This window comes from Equus asinus, chromosome 25 (assembly GCF_041296235.1).
Source record: "Equus asinus isolate D_3611 breed Donkey chromosome 25, EquAss-T2T_v2, whole genome shotgun sequence".
NCBI classification, from domain to species: Eukaryota; Metazoa; Chordata; class Mammalia; order Perissodactyla; family Equidae; genus Equus; species Equus asinus.
In genome coordinates, this window is record NC_091814.1 from 56,360,700 (window position 1) to 56,374,704 (window position 14,005).

Below are 14,005 nucleotides of genomic sequence, written 5' to 3' on the forward strand. Positions count from 1 at the left end.
CCCACAACGAATAATACACAACTATGTACCAGGGGGGCTTTGGGGAGAAAAAGGAAAAAAATAAAATCTTTAAAAAAAAAAAAAATTAAAATGCTACATTAGAAAGATTCCCTTAATGCAAAAGAAAGCAGTGAGGGAGGAACAAGGGAACGAAAGAGACATGAGACATACAGAAAACAAAAGTAAAACGCAGATGTCAACCCAACTAGATCCACAAAACATTGAATGTGAATAGATTAAACAATCCAAGCAAAAGACAGCGACTGGAGGGTGGGTGCAATGGGCGAAGGTAGTCAAAGGCACAAACTTCCAGTTACAGGATGAATAGGTCTCGGGATGTAAAGTACAGCATGATGGTGGGGGGACCAGAATTGGCCACTCCAAAATGCGTCTCTTTGGCATGATGATTATTTTGGGCTGGTTACTTTGAAAAACTGCAGACATGGGAGAAGCTCTGAAAAGTAGAAATTACCCTTTGTAAGAGACACTTACATTTGTAAGGGACATCTCCATCCCTAAAGGTGTCTCCCTTTCTGTACCAGGAAGAGGGGACGACCTTATCTCTAGAAACTCTTAGCAGTGCAGAAGGCAAGGACCTACAACTGCATGATACGTAACTGACTCCCCCACCCCCAACATCCTCCTTGGTCTTTAGCTGAGGGTGGTATTTAAGGTATTTAGCTTCCGCATTTTGGCAAGTTGCTCAGTTTTCCTGGGTCTCTGTCATGTATACATGTTATAAAGCTTTGTTTGACTTTCTCCTGTTATTCTGTCTCATGTCAATTTAATTTGTAGCCCAGCCAGAAGGACCCAGAGGGTGGAGGACTTGTCTTCCTCTCCTACAATGACTACAGTTAATAATATTGTATTATATATTTGCAAGTTGCAAAGAGAGTGGTTCTAAAAAGTTCTCATCACACACAAAAAAATTGTGACTATATGCAGCAATGGACATTAATTCAATTTATTGTGGTAATAATTTTGCAATGTATACATATATCAATCATTATGTTATACACCTAAAACTAACACAACGTTGTATGTCAATTATATCTCAATTTAAAAAAATAAAAATTAAAAAAAGATTGTCAGAATGGATTAAAAAGTACTATTCAATAATATTCTGTCTACAAGAGACGCACTTTATATTGAAAGACACAAACAGACTGAAAGTAGAAGGATAGAAAAAGACACATCATTCGAACACCAGCCACAAGAAAGTGTGGGGGATTGGAATTGGCGACCCCAGGATATGTCTCTTTGGCATTGTTACTGCAGGAAGGGCATGATGTGCTCACCGTGAGACAAAAGCCAATCGTCAAAAGGCAAGATGGCGGCAGAGAAAGGGCATTTCATCACAGCTTGCTAGCAAGAGGGAAGATGGCCAACTAATGTCCAAAAGAGCCATCTTAAGGGGATCACAGAAACTTGAAGCAGTTATACAGGCTAGTGGGTTACAGGGAAGGGGGCTAGGAATGTTGACCCTCTGGTGTTACAGTCTGGGAATTGTCACACCAGATCTTTCCGTTTTTATTGATGATGGCTATCAACATAAACTCTCTGTTTGGTGGGGGGGGGGTCACCACATTCCTAATGAACTTGAAAGAACAAAGTTATGATCTTATCACAGCTGGGAGGTATATGCAATAGCAGGGGTCACAAAATCTACACAGCAGGTGGATCTCCTGGAGGGTGCAAATCCAGCTGGGTTAGCTAGTCAGAGGCCATTCAAAGCTATGACATGGTATCTTTTCTACAATATGGCTTCCCTTATGTCAACCTTGTGTTGAGCTGGTTTCAGCATCAGGATTATTTTGGGCTGGTTATGTTTAAAAACCGCAGACATGAGAGAAACTCTGAAAAGTAGAAGTTACTCCTTGTTAAGAGACATTTACATTTGTAAAGGAAATCTCCATCTGTAAAGGTGTCTCCCTCTCTGTACCAGGAAGAGGGGATGACCTTATCCCTAGAAACTCTCATCAATGCAGAGGGCAAGGACTCAAGTCTGCATAATAACCTTACTCTTGTTTACTGTACTTTTCTGGTAACCTCCCATAACTGACTCGCCCCACCCCCAACATCCTCCTTGGTCTTTAGCTGAGGGTGGTATTTAAGGTGAGAGCTTCTGCCATTTTGGTGAGTTGCCCAATTTTCCTGAGTCTCACCCATGTATACATGTTACAAAGCTTTGTTTAATTTTCTCCTGTTATTCTGTCTCACGTGAATTTAATTCGTAATCTGGCCAGGAGGACCCAGAGGGTAGAGGAAATGTCTTCCTCCCCTACAAAAGCTAGAATGGCTATACTACCATATGTCAAACAAAATGGACTTTAAAACAAAAAATGCTACTAGAGATAAAGAGGGAAATTTCATAATGACAAAAGGGTCAAGCTATCAGGAAGATGTAACGGTTACAAACATATATGTACCTAATGACAGAGCACCAAAATACATGAAGCAGAAACTGACAGAAATGGAGAAATAGACAATTGAACAAAAAAAGTTGGAGACTTCAATACCCCACTTTCAAAAATAGAACAAAGAGGAGATCAACTAGGAACTAGAAAACTTTAACAGTACTATAACCAAACAGACCTAACACATACCAGTGGAACAGTCTACCCGACAACAGAACGGACATTCTTCTCAAGTGCACGAGGATTCTCCAGGACGGGCTACATGCTAGGCCATCAAACAAGTCTCAGTGGCACTCTTGGGCATTTATGTCAGAGAAATGAAAACTTACGCTCACACAAAAACCTGTATGTGAATGCTCATAGCAGCTTTATTTGTAATAGTCAAAACCTTGAAACAGCCCAGATGTCCTTCAATGAGTGAATGGTTAATCAAACTGTATTTTTATCATAATTATTTTTAAAGTATTATTATTATTATGCAAAACCATCTCACCACCCAGAGACAACTCCTGCTGCCGCTCCGGTGAACCCCTGGCCAGCATCCCACACACATAGGTATGTGTACGCCTCCAGCAGCTCCCTACCGCTTCCCTCCCCATCCCAGCAGTGATTCTCAAAGGAACGCCGTTTCTCCCAGGGGGCATCACGGTTTCCTGGGGTGAGAGGCTGGGGAAGGCTGTGCAGCTTGAGGAGCTCCCAGGTGACTCTGTATGACTCCCTTCTCCAGGGAGGCATTCCACCTTCACTCCACTACCCAGAGAATCCCGGACACTTTACAAATGGGGGCATTGCATCCGTGCTATTTTTAAACTGCTTTTTCATTCTACTTCATTATACCGAATGGCTGCATTGTATCCATTTTTTGTTGTGGTGGTAGCAAAAATTTAAAACTAATTCCATGTTGATGTTATTTAGATCCTTCACTAAAAATATATAATTTTGTGGTGAACATCTTTGTATACATAATTAGCACCTTATATTAAATTCCTATTAGTGGGACATCTGTCGGTTGTCACACTGTGGCGGCTGCATGTCGCTGTGAGGCTGAAGCTCTGCCACAGGCATTCACATTCCAGCAGGGTCCCCCATGGTGGGCAGGTTTCAGCGGAGCTTCCAGACTAAGACAGACTGGGAAGAAGGACCTGGCCAACCTCTTCTAAAAAATTTGGCCATGAAAGCCCCATAAAGAGCCGAGGAGCATTGTCTGATAGAGCACCGGAAGGTGAGAGGATGGCGCAGAAAGACTGGCCAGGGCTCCTCTCTGCTGCACACAGGGTGCTAGGAGGCGGGATCGACTGGACAACAAGCGGAATTTCTGGATCAGTGAGTTTGCACATTTAAATATTTTGAAACATAACGACAGAGCACTTTCTAGGAAGGTTGTTCAGGTTCATATTCCCATCTACGCTCACTCACCAGCGCTGCTTCAGGCACTGTCGGCCGAGAACGCACCCCCTACGCCCTTGAACCTTTGCAGGAAGTTCCAAAGCTCTTGGCAAAATACTGCCTCCCAGCGTCTGCCTTTGAGGTGAAAGCGCCTGCCGGGAGCCCACTGTGCCCTTTCCCTCCGACAAGCAAGGCCGTTTGCTTCTCTCTGCTGCCGCCTTGTGCTGGGACAGGAGAAGTTCACTACGGGAGGACCTGAGAGAGAGCCGCTGACAACCCCTGACTTCCAGGGCACGAAGGAGCCTGCGGTCAGAGCCCGATAACCTGTCCTAAACGGATCAGGGCCACAGAGAGTGAGGCTTCTGGGCCTCAGTGCAGAGGGACCCCTGGGACAGAGCCCCGAGGAGGCCCTGGAGTGAGGGCAGAAGAGCTCAGGGACTGAATTCTAAGTCCGGGGCTGCCCTTGATTTGCTTTTGAGCAAGTTTGTTCTTTGCCCTCTGTTTCTTCTCAGTGAAACGAGAGGTTGGCCCAGGCCAGCACTTTGCAAAATGCGGGCCGAGACCCATTACTGAGCTGTGAATTCTATTATTAAGCTGTGTCGAGGATTTTGTGGTTTTTTGATAGAAAGGACGGGATAGAGATTTATGGAAATATCAAAATGCATTGAGCCTAGTAAAGGCAGGTATCGCTACCCTCCCTACGAGCTGTTCTGGGTGGTTACGTTGTAACAGGTGTTTCTTACTGAGGATCTTGGACAATATGGTGTGAAGCCCACTGTCTCAGGAGATCCTAGAGTCCACTGGCCTGGAGCTTTCAGGTCTGATCGGGACTATTCCGGTGAGAAGACCCCGGGACGTGGGGGAAGCCTCGGTGCTGTGCTGGTCTTTTCTCTTTCCCTCCTCTTCCCAGCCGCTCTCAGACGACAGGAAGCCCCGGCTCTAACCCAGATGACTGGCAAGAGCTTCCTCTGGGGCCCCAAGCAAAAGCAGCAGACTAAGCGCTTGAGTCAGAATTTCTCCCCGAGCAGCTCCCTCTCAGGGGTGCCCAGGACGAGGCTGACAACGCAGGTGCAGACGCTGAAGCTGCTGACCGGCCGAGGCACGCGGTGCGGCCACGGTGCCAGGCAAAGACCCGTCAGCCCTGCTCATCGCCGCCCCGCGGGAACTGCAGGCGCAGGGGCAACCCCCCAATCCGGGAGCGAGAGGAAGCAGCAGGGCGGGAGGGCCGGGGCCGACCGTCCGCGCGCCGGGAAGGCGGCTCCTGGGGCAGAGCCGGCGGGCTGCGGGGGTGCAGCTGCGGGGGTGCAGCTCCCGGGCCGCCGCAGGGCAGGCGTCGCCGCGCGGGGGCAGCACGGCACCGAGGCGGGAGCGAGACGAACCGGCTCTCAAAGGCGGCGCGCAGCGGGGCCTGCAGCAGGGGCGGGCTTGCCGGCTCTCTTCCCGGGGCGCAGGAGGAGGAGAGGCTGGACTTCCAGATGGGCGCCCACCAGGGTTGGCTGGAGCTGGCTCCCACAGGCTCACCAGAGCCGGGGTGAAATTGTCAAAACATTTGCAAGCCAGTCGTTAAACATAGCCCTCGTTAAAACCTTACAATTAAGTAAATTACATTAAACAAAGGTGATACACACTAAAAACTCATCACTTTCTGTTATGCTACAATCTGTTATCTGTGTCCTTGCGGTTACTTACGTTTCTTCTGTCTGTACAGTGGAAATCCTATATAAGGCTGTGCCACCGCACACGGTGACATCACATCGCTGGCTGGAAATCGGTCGGGGCAGGAGAATTTACACCGTGGAAATCAGCAGACGCTACAAGTCAGGGGAGCAGCTGCTGCCGCTTTTGGAGAGCCAATTCTTGAGCATTTACCAGCACGCCCCTGGGCCCACTCTCCTCCTTCCTCCAGTTCTGCAGGCTCGTCCCCACCCCAACCTGCCACTCTCACCGCTGTCAGTCTGAGAGTCCTCTTCAGAGGCTGGGAGATGCAAGACATGGCTTTGACCTTTAGCACTGAGAAGACTTAGTGACCGTACCTGGGCAAGCAGACAGGGAAGAACTTACAACAGAGACTGGAGTTCAAGAGGAGGAGGCTGGGGAGGGGCAGCACGCTTCCCCATGACTCCTCCCCGCCCTGGCCCCCCACAACCCTGCCATATGGGAGGCGGTGAGAGGAGAAGGTCGGCCTGAAGAAAAAAACGCGCGAAAGAAACTTGGCTAGCAAAAATTTGAAGGGTTGGCATGAGAGTGAGTGTTCAGCTCTGATCCATCTGGATCCAGGAGGTAAAATTAAGGCCAAGAAATACAGATTTGACTTAATATGAAGAACCTCAACTGGAGCCATTCAAAGATGGAATGCACTGGCTCATGAGTGCTACTTCCTCCCCAGTGGAAGGGATGCATAAAAGAGAACTCAAGAATTAGTCAAGAAGTATTGCTACTTCTTGCTACTCACAATGTGGTCCACAGACCAGAATCATCACGTAATCTGGGAAATTATTAGAAATGCGGGCTCTCAGGCCCCACGCAGACCTACTGAATCGGAATCTGCATCTTAATAAGATCCCACGTGATTTTCAGCACGTGATAATTTCAGAAGCGTCAAACTGAATTACCTTCTAGATGTCTTTGGGGGGTTACTCATTACATTATTGTTTATCATGGCACCTTATATGGAAGTAACCTATCTATAATTTGGGGAACTGGGTAATAGATTACAGTAAATCCATATGATGCAATAACTATTCACACAGTAAAAAGAATGAGATAACTTTCACATGCTTATAAGAATGAGATCCAAGCTACATTGTTACAGGAAAAAAGCAAAGTCATGTGTAAAATCAAAATTTGTTCTGGATCATCAATCAAATTTTTAAAAACACAGTCAAGAGAGCCAGCCCAGCAGTTTCATTTTGGTGCACTCCACTTTGACGGCCCGGTTTTGGTTCCTGGGCACGGAACCACACCACCCTCTGTCAGTTGCCATGCTGTGGTGGCGGCTCACACAGCGGAACTAGAAGGACTTACAACCAGGATGTACAACCATGCACTGGGGCTTTGGGAAGGGGGAAAAAAAAGAGGAAGACTGGCAATAGATGTTAGCTCAGGGCAAATCTTTCCCTGCAAAAAAGAACCAACAAAACTAGTCATGAGCTGCATAACAACATTTTGGTCAATGACGGACCTCATATACAACGGTGGTCCCATAAGATTGGTACCATATAGCCTAGGTGTGTAGTAGGCTGCACCGTCTAGGTTTGTGTAAGTGCGCTCTGTGATGTTCGCACAACAAGGAAATCGCCTAACGATGCATTTCTCAGAAGGTATCTGCTTCACTAAGTGACGCATGACTGTGCAATGGAAGGTGTACAAGTACCAGAAGAAAATATGGGGGTATATTTTTACAATCTTGAAGTGTGCAAGATCTAAGTATGTCTCAAACTCAGAAGTCATAAAAGAAAAAATTGATAAGCGCAGACATATGAAAACCAAACACTCCTTCTTGGCAAAAAACACTGTGAAAAGGCACAGGCACAAATGACAGATTAGAAAAGTATTTGCAACATCATAAACAGGAGGTTACCTTAATAAAGAGTTCCTACAAATCAATAAGAAAAGGACCAACAATTTCATAGAAAAAATAGACAAAGGATTTAAGCATTTCACAAAAAAGGAAATGCAAATAAATGCCTTTTAAACACGTGAAAGTTCAGTATGTGAAGCAAGTTTGACACAGTAGTGAGCATGGAGCAGATGCTCTCATATAGTGCTGCCTCTGTGGAGGGCTCTTGGCACCATCCCTCGAGTTTAAAATGTACACGCCCCTTGGCCCAGCTATTCCTATAGATGCACAATTGTAAAATGACATATATTGAAGAATATTACTTGAACACAAATATAATAGCGAAAAATTGAAAATAACCTAAATGTCCATCAACAAAGATCTGATTAATTAATTTGTCATACGCATTCAATGGAATACGATAAAGCCATCAAAAATATTAAGGTAACTCTATGTGGACTGAAATAGAGAAGCCACCTACACATTTCTAATTAAAAAAGACATACTTCCCTGGTAGAGGAGGTAGCGTGTCACGAAGGTGGTTTTCCTAGGTGGGGGCTCATTCATTGCACTCTGGATGTGCTGACCCCTGCAATGTCCCCAAATATGGGACACCTGACTGCAAAATTTGTGGTAGTGCAGGACTGTGTTCATACCTCCCCCTAGAAAAAAAGACACAGAACATTATGCATAATACGTTGCCGTTTGTGTTAAATTATGAGCTTTTATATTCTTAGAAATGTCTGGAATGATAATAAAGAGGTACTATGGGGTCTGAGAAAGGAATTGTGGACCAAGAGTCGAGGTAGGAGGGAGACCAGCTTTTCAATCAATACCCTTCTAAAACTATTTACAGTTTAAAAATGCTTTAACTTGAAACTTTTTCAAAAACTCAGTCATAGGGAGGTAAGCGTCCAGGGCGCAGACCAAGCACCCCGTCCCTTCTCAGACTTGAGCGGATGGAGCGTCCTTGGGTCTGCCCTTTCTGCTCTCTCTCCCTAGTCAAATCCCTTTTCTTGAAGGCTCAGTCAAGCCTCCGACCCTCTCCGGCAAGCCCATGAGGCCGCCTTCACCGTTCCCCACGGGCCAGGGAGCGGGGGTCTCTCCTGGCGGCTCTGTGCGGTACTTGCTTCTCCACGTGCACCATTAGAGCTGTCTGGACTTCCCTGCGTCACCCGGAGCGTCATGTGTCCTTGGCAAGGAGTCACTCCCCTCTCCCGTGACCTCCCAGGACACTCACGGTCACTACACAGTGCAGATGTTACACTCTGGCTGAGCTGCTCCTCACGGCACTGAGAACTCCCATGGGATGGGGGCTGGGCATCCCCCTTCATGCTAAGAGCAGAGTGGGTGCTCCAGAAAGAACTCTTGAGTTCTCAGCTGCTGGGTGGCCACTCAACAGAGAATAACGCCCCTGCTGTCTTTACTGGCCACCCAGCTTATACTGGCACTTGGTCCTTGGTGACTGGAGGCACGGTCACCTTCTATGCTGCAGGGACTGTGGTCCTTTCCTGCGGTGGAGTTGCAGACCAGCAGAGCGGGCAGCCTGCAGCCAGCGTCATCCCAGGAGCTCAGAACGCTGCCCCTTCTCCCTTCGAGGCAGTTGCTGGTCCTGGGCTCCCGTCCCGGCCCTCTGGAAACACACACAAAAGCGTGCGCGTCTCTTTCCTCTCTTACTGCACCCACCTCAACCATTAATACATGTGTAGCAAGGCTTACATTTACTTTTGTGAACTTCACAAGCTTAGGGGAACTTTCATCAAATACTTATGAAGTGCCTATTACGTGTTGGACACTGTGGCGGGCACTCCGAATTCAGAGACAGATAAACAATGCAGATTCTGCTCTCAAGGAGCTAACAGTCTTTGGGGAAACAGCCACAGGAGCAAAATCAATAGAATGTCGTTAGCACAGTGATAGGGAGATGCCTGGGGTCTTAGGAGAACGCAGAGGAGGAGGTCACCCTGGGCTTGCGGGTGTGTGGAACGAGGGACATTTTCCTGGAGGAGAATGGCTCAGCCATAGTGATAAATGAGCGTCTGGGGCGCCGGGCTGGTTTTACAGCTAGTCGTCTCTTTTAACCTTGATACTCTTCATCACCCTTCTTTCTTTCCTCCTCAGCAGAGATGCTGTCCAAGTGGGAGAAAGGAAACTGGTGCTGCCAAAGGGACAAAAGGATGATGTTAGATACTGGTAAATAGTGTGCAGGGTCTAAGACCCTGCTGAGAGAGGCAGTAGCTTAGGGTGTAGAGTTGGAAGGGGATGGACGTGGGGCTCTGGGTACTTAGATCTTGCCTTATCAAGAGTCCAGCCAGAAGTCATCCTACTCCCTTCCAGGGAACCCGGTCCTCTCCAGTTCAGGCTCTGCCCCTGTGGGTGCTCCCCAGGCCAGGTGCGCTCCAGGCTGGAGGCCCAGGCACAAGCTGGTTCCTCTCCCACCCCTCTCTCTCACTCCTTTGCCCACCACTCCTCACCACCCCACTCAGTCCAGAGGATGCTATATCTTCCGTCCCACGATGCTCAGAAGTATGGTCACGCTGAGGGTATTGGCTGGTACGGCCATGCAGGACCTGTACAAGCTCTTGATTATCCCATTTGGCGTCTGAAATATCCGCATTTCCTGATGTGTGGCCTGCGTGCTGGGGAGGTGCTGGGGTGACTTCATCCCGGGATCTTTGGGAGGTTTGAGGCAGTCATCCAGGACTTCCTCCCTGGGCTCAGCGCTGGAGGAAATCTAGAAGCCAGTGGCGGTGGGAGTGAGAAGCCTCTGCCCTACCCTGTAGAAGGGCTCAGGCTCAGGCATCGGGTGGGGAGCACCATAGACCCCTCTGATTATGGACCCCTTCATCTCGAGGCCCGGCCCGCAGAGCCAGGGAGGGGCTTCTTGAGTAAAAGCCTCAAAGGTGGCTGCTGCCAGCTGGCCTTCCCTTCTGATTCAGACACTCAGGCTGCTGCAGCGAAGGGCAGGCCTCCAGGACACTCAGAGGCCAAGATGCTGCTCTCTGCTTCCCACATGCCCCCGCCCCATCCAGGACCTCTCCCCAGATAAAAGCCTTCTTGTGCAAAAAGCTCCCGTCTGAAGCACTGGGAATCCTATAAGCCAACTGCATGAGCTACATGTCATAAATATTTATGCTCCTGCCGATGTGTGCCCGAGTGCGTGTGTGCAGGCTGGGCCTGCTGGTGGACAGGGAAGAGGCAGCTTTCAGGTCTGCAGGGGACATGCCACTCATCCTGGCCACCTGCTGCAGAGGGTGCCTTGACGATGGGCTGGGGACCCTGAGTAGTATGTAAGCACAGAGACCTGGAAGGAGCCTCACCTGATCTGACACCCTGGCTGGGAGTACAGTTCCGCGCCGTGTAACAACATTTTGGTCAACGACAGACGGCACATATCGCGGTGGTCCCATAGATTAGCACCACGCAGCCTAGGTGTGTAGTAGGCAATACCACCTAGGTCTGTGTGAGTGCACTCCGTGATGCTTGAACAACGACGAAATCGCCTAACAACGCATTTCTCAGAACGTGTTCCCATCACTAGGTGACATGTGATCATACAGGGGGTGGGAGGGTAGCAAGGTTGGATTCTGTGCTCATCTCTAGGGGTCAGCAGGTGACCCACGGCACAGTCGCCAAACATAGCCCAGTTGGAGGCCAGGAGCACCCTCTCCCATCTGTCCAGAGTAGGATCGCCCAGGGGCAGCACTGAGGGGTGACGGGGGTACTTCAGAGCCCCGTCATCTCCATCAAGCCTTTCGAAGCCTCCATTCCCAGTAAGTGTAATTTAGCAGCACATGGGAGCTGCTCACAGGAGCCCCTGGGAGCCAGCTGTGCACATGTCTTCCCAGCTCTGCTCTGAGGGCCTTCAGTGGGTGGAATGAAGCTGGGCGTGGTGGACATGTTCACACTGAGGAAAGCTGCACTGTCACGAGTCAGGGCTTCCCATCTCCAGCCAGCTGCCACCCCTTTACCGGCACCCCGCTACATACCAGAGCAAAGTCCAACAAGCTTTGACAGAAGCTCCCAGCAAAGGGCCTTAAGAACCTTCTACAGAGAAACCTGGACCCCCGCCTTCGCCCCCCAAGCACTCTGTTACCTACTATCATAGTGCCCTGCGCTTTTTGTTCAAAATCCATATATATGTATTAAAAATGAGGTCTGTTTAAAATAAAATACATATTTTAATTACATACATAATGATATGATTTTTTGAAAATTGAGAGTCTGTCTCTGTGCTCCGGGAAGGCGGGCGCTCTGCCGCCTTGCTCGTGGGTATAGCCCCAGCACCCAGCTTGAGACGTTCAGGTTCAGGAAATGCTTGCTGAGTGAACGAATGAGCACCCAGCTCCTGCCCACCCCACGGCCACCACCCCCGGAGCGCCTCCACTGCAGGACCGGAGGCCTTGCTTCAGACTCTGCCCTTCTGTCTTCCGACCTCGAACGTCTGCTGAACCTCAGAGCCTCCGCAAGCCCTGCCGGCGTCCTGTAAAACAGAGCCAGGGCTGGCCTGCCTTCCTGTGAAGGCCGCATGAGGAGCGAGAGCACGCCTGTGTGGTGTCTCAGTCAGCGTGCGCACACAGCAGGTGCTCAAGGAGCAGGGCTGAGCAGGAATCGGCCTCACGTCCTCCCCTCCTCTCCCCAGCGCCGACCCCCTGCTCTGGCCAGGCCGTCTCCTCCATGTCCCCTGCCCTCTCTGTGCCCCTCCCTCCCCCGCCTGGAATGGCCTTGCTCCCATCCAACTCCAGGCCTCCTTCAGGATCCCGTCTTTTCCTTGGTGACTTCTCTGACAACTTCAGTCCTCACTCATTTCTTCCCTCTGAAAGTCTTAAGAGTATTTTTGAGGTTTCTGTATAATCCTGCTGGATTCTACACTGTCCTGATCTCCTTGTGGACGGCGGAGGCGGCTTGAAGGCAGGGGAGCCCCCTAGAGCCCGCACCTCTCTCCTAGCACAGCCCGGGCCGGGCATGGAGCAGGCAGTCCCCACACGGGTGGAAGGAAGCACGCAGGGGCACTGGGTTCTCCCGAGGCGCTTGGGAGGGGGCTTTACCCCGCCAGGCACGGGCCAGGCCAGGGAATGGGCTCAGAGAGGCTGTGGGAGACAGACGATAAGCAGCGATTGTCACGCCAGGTGACAGGCTGTCGTAAGGTGTGCACTGGGTTCTTGGGAGCACAAAGGACAGCGGTAGCTAAGTCTGTATCGGGGGAGAGGGTAAGATGAGGAAGGGAGAGGAAGGGGGGGAAGGAAGGAAGGAAGGAAGGAAGAAGGGAGGGAGGAGGAGGGCCTTCTCCATCCCAGCCAAGAAGAGAAGTTGGAAGGGCAGAAAAGGGCCTTTTCCCACCTCTGCCCACTTGCAGCCTCGAAGGGGAAAGAGCTTGTCCCTGCTTGGCGGGGTAGCCACACTGGCCGCTGTACGGCCGCCGCCCAGGCGGAGATTCCTCAGACCCAGCCAGGGCGCCTGTTGCCTTACCCTCTGCTCACGTCGAGAAGAGGCCCCACAGGACTCGTCTGCCTAGCATCAGATGAGGTGGGCCCTAGCCAGAAAGCTGTGGGCCAGGGGCAGCCGCTCTGGGGTCTTGCTCCCCAGGCGTGGCCTCCCCAGCCCTGGGTACTCCCAGCCCTCTTGAAGAGACTGGCTTGAGGCCCTCTAGACCCTGGAGAGCCCGACAGACTAACGCTGGCCACTGGCTGCTCCCGTGTAACCCTGCCTCTTCCCCTGGGACCGAGGAGTGAGGTAGGGGCCAGGCCCTGTGGGGCCTGGGGTGAGGTGGTCTCTGTAAGGCGAGAGGCGTGTGGTGCAATGGGAAGCTCTCAGGGTTTAGAGCCCATGGTCCTGGGTTCAAACCCTTGCTCTTCCACGTGCTACCTGTGTGACCCTTGGAGAGCCACCTCTCCTCTCTAAGCTCCGAGTCTTCATCAAGAGAGTGCTGTAAGGGGGCCAGGCTGTCGGTGGAGTGGTTGGGTTTGTACACTCCACTCCAGCAGCCTGGGGCTTGCAGGTTCGGATCCTGGGCACGGACCTAGCACCACTCACCCAGCCATGCTGTGTGGGCATCCCACATAAAATAGAGGAAGATTGCACAGATGTTAGCTCAGTGACAATCTTTCTGAAGCAAAAGGAGGAGGACTGGCAACAGATGTTAGCTCAGGGCTAATCTTCCTCACCAAAAAAAAAAAAGACAGAGAGAGAGAGAGGGCTGTATATGATCACACCTACTGAGGAGCTGTGAGATTAAAGGAGAAGCTCTCTCTGAAGGCATCCGGCCAGGAACACTGTACTCCACACACACTCAGCAAATGCGTGCTTGTTCACGCCTTATGTGGGCACTGCCCACTGCCCGTGGCCCCATTGCCCATCCTTCGATCTCCAACAACTTTCTAAAGTGAGGTTGCTGGGGGTCTAGCCCTGAAGGTCTGTCAGAGCAGGAGAGATGCCTGTAAGTCTGGGCTGGCGGATGCAACAGTGCCTGGAGGCAGGGCACTCCATTGCCTATGGCAGGCCCTGCCGGCTGGTAGCATCCAGAAAGCTCTGTTCATATGTTTGCCTAGGAAGCTGCCCAGGCCTATCAGCTGGCACCAGCTGGGCCACCCTGGGTGCGCTAAGGGGCCCAGGGCTTCCTGGCCTGCAGCGCCTGGACCTAGGA

The 14,005-nt window shown here is 50.6% G+C and overlaps 1 non-coding gene across 1 annotated transcript; it reads left to right on the forward strand.

Annotated features, from left to right (window-relative positions):
- The first annotated feature begins 7,864 nt into the window (after positions 1-7,864).
- Positions 7,865-8,027, forward strand: LOC123280915 (U1 spliceosomal RNA). The gene has a single exon (XR_006520220.1). It is a non-coding gene; the product is annotated as a U1 spliceosomal RNA (small nuclear RNA).
- The last annotated feature ends 5,978 nt before the right edge of the window (positions 8,028-14,005 follow it).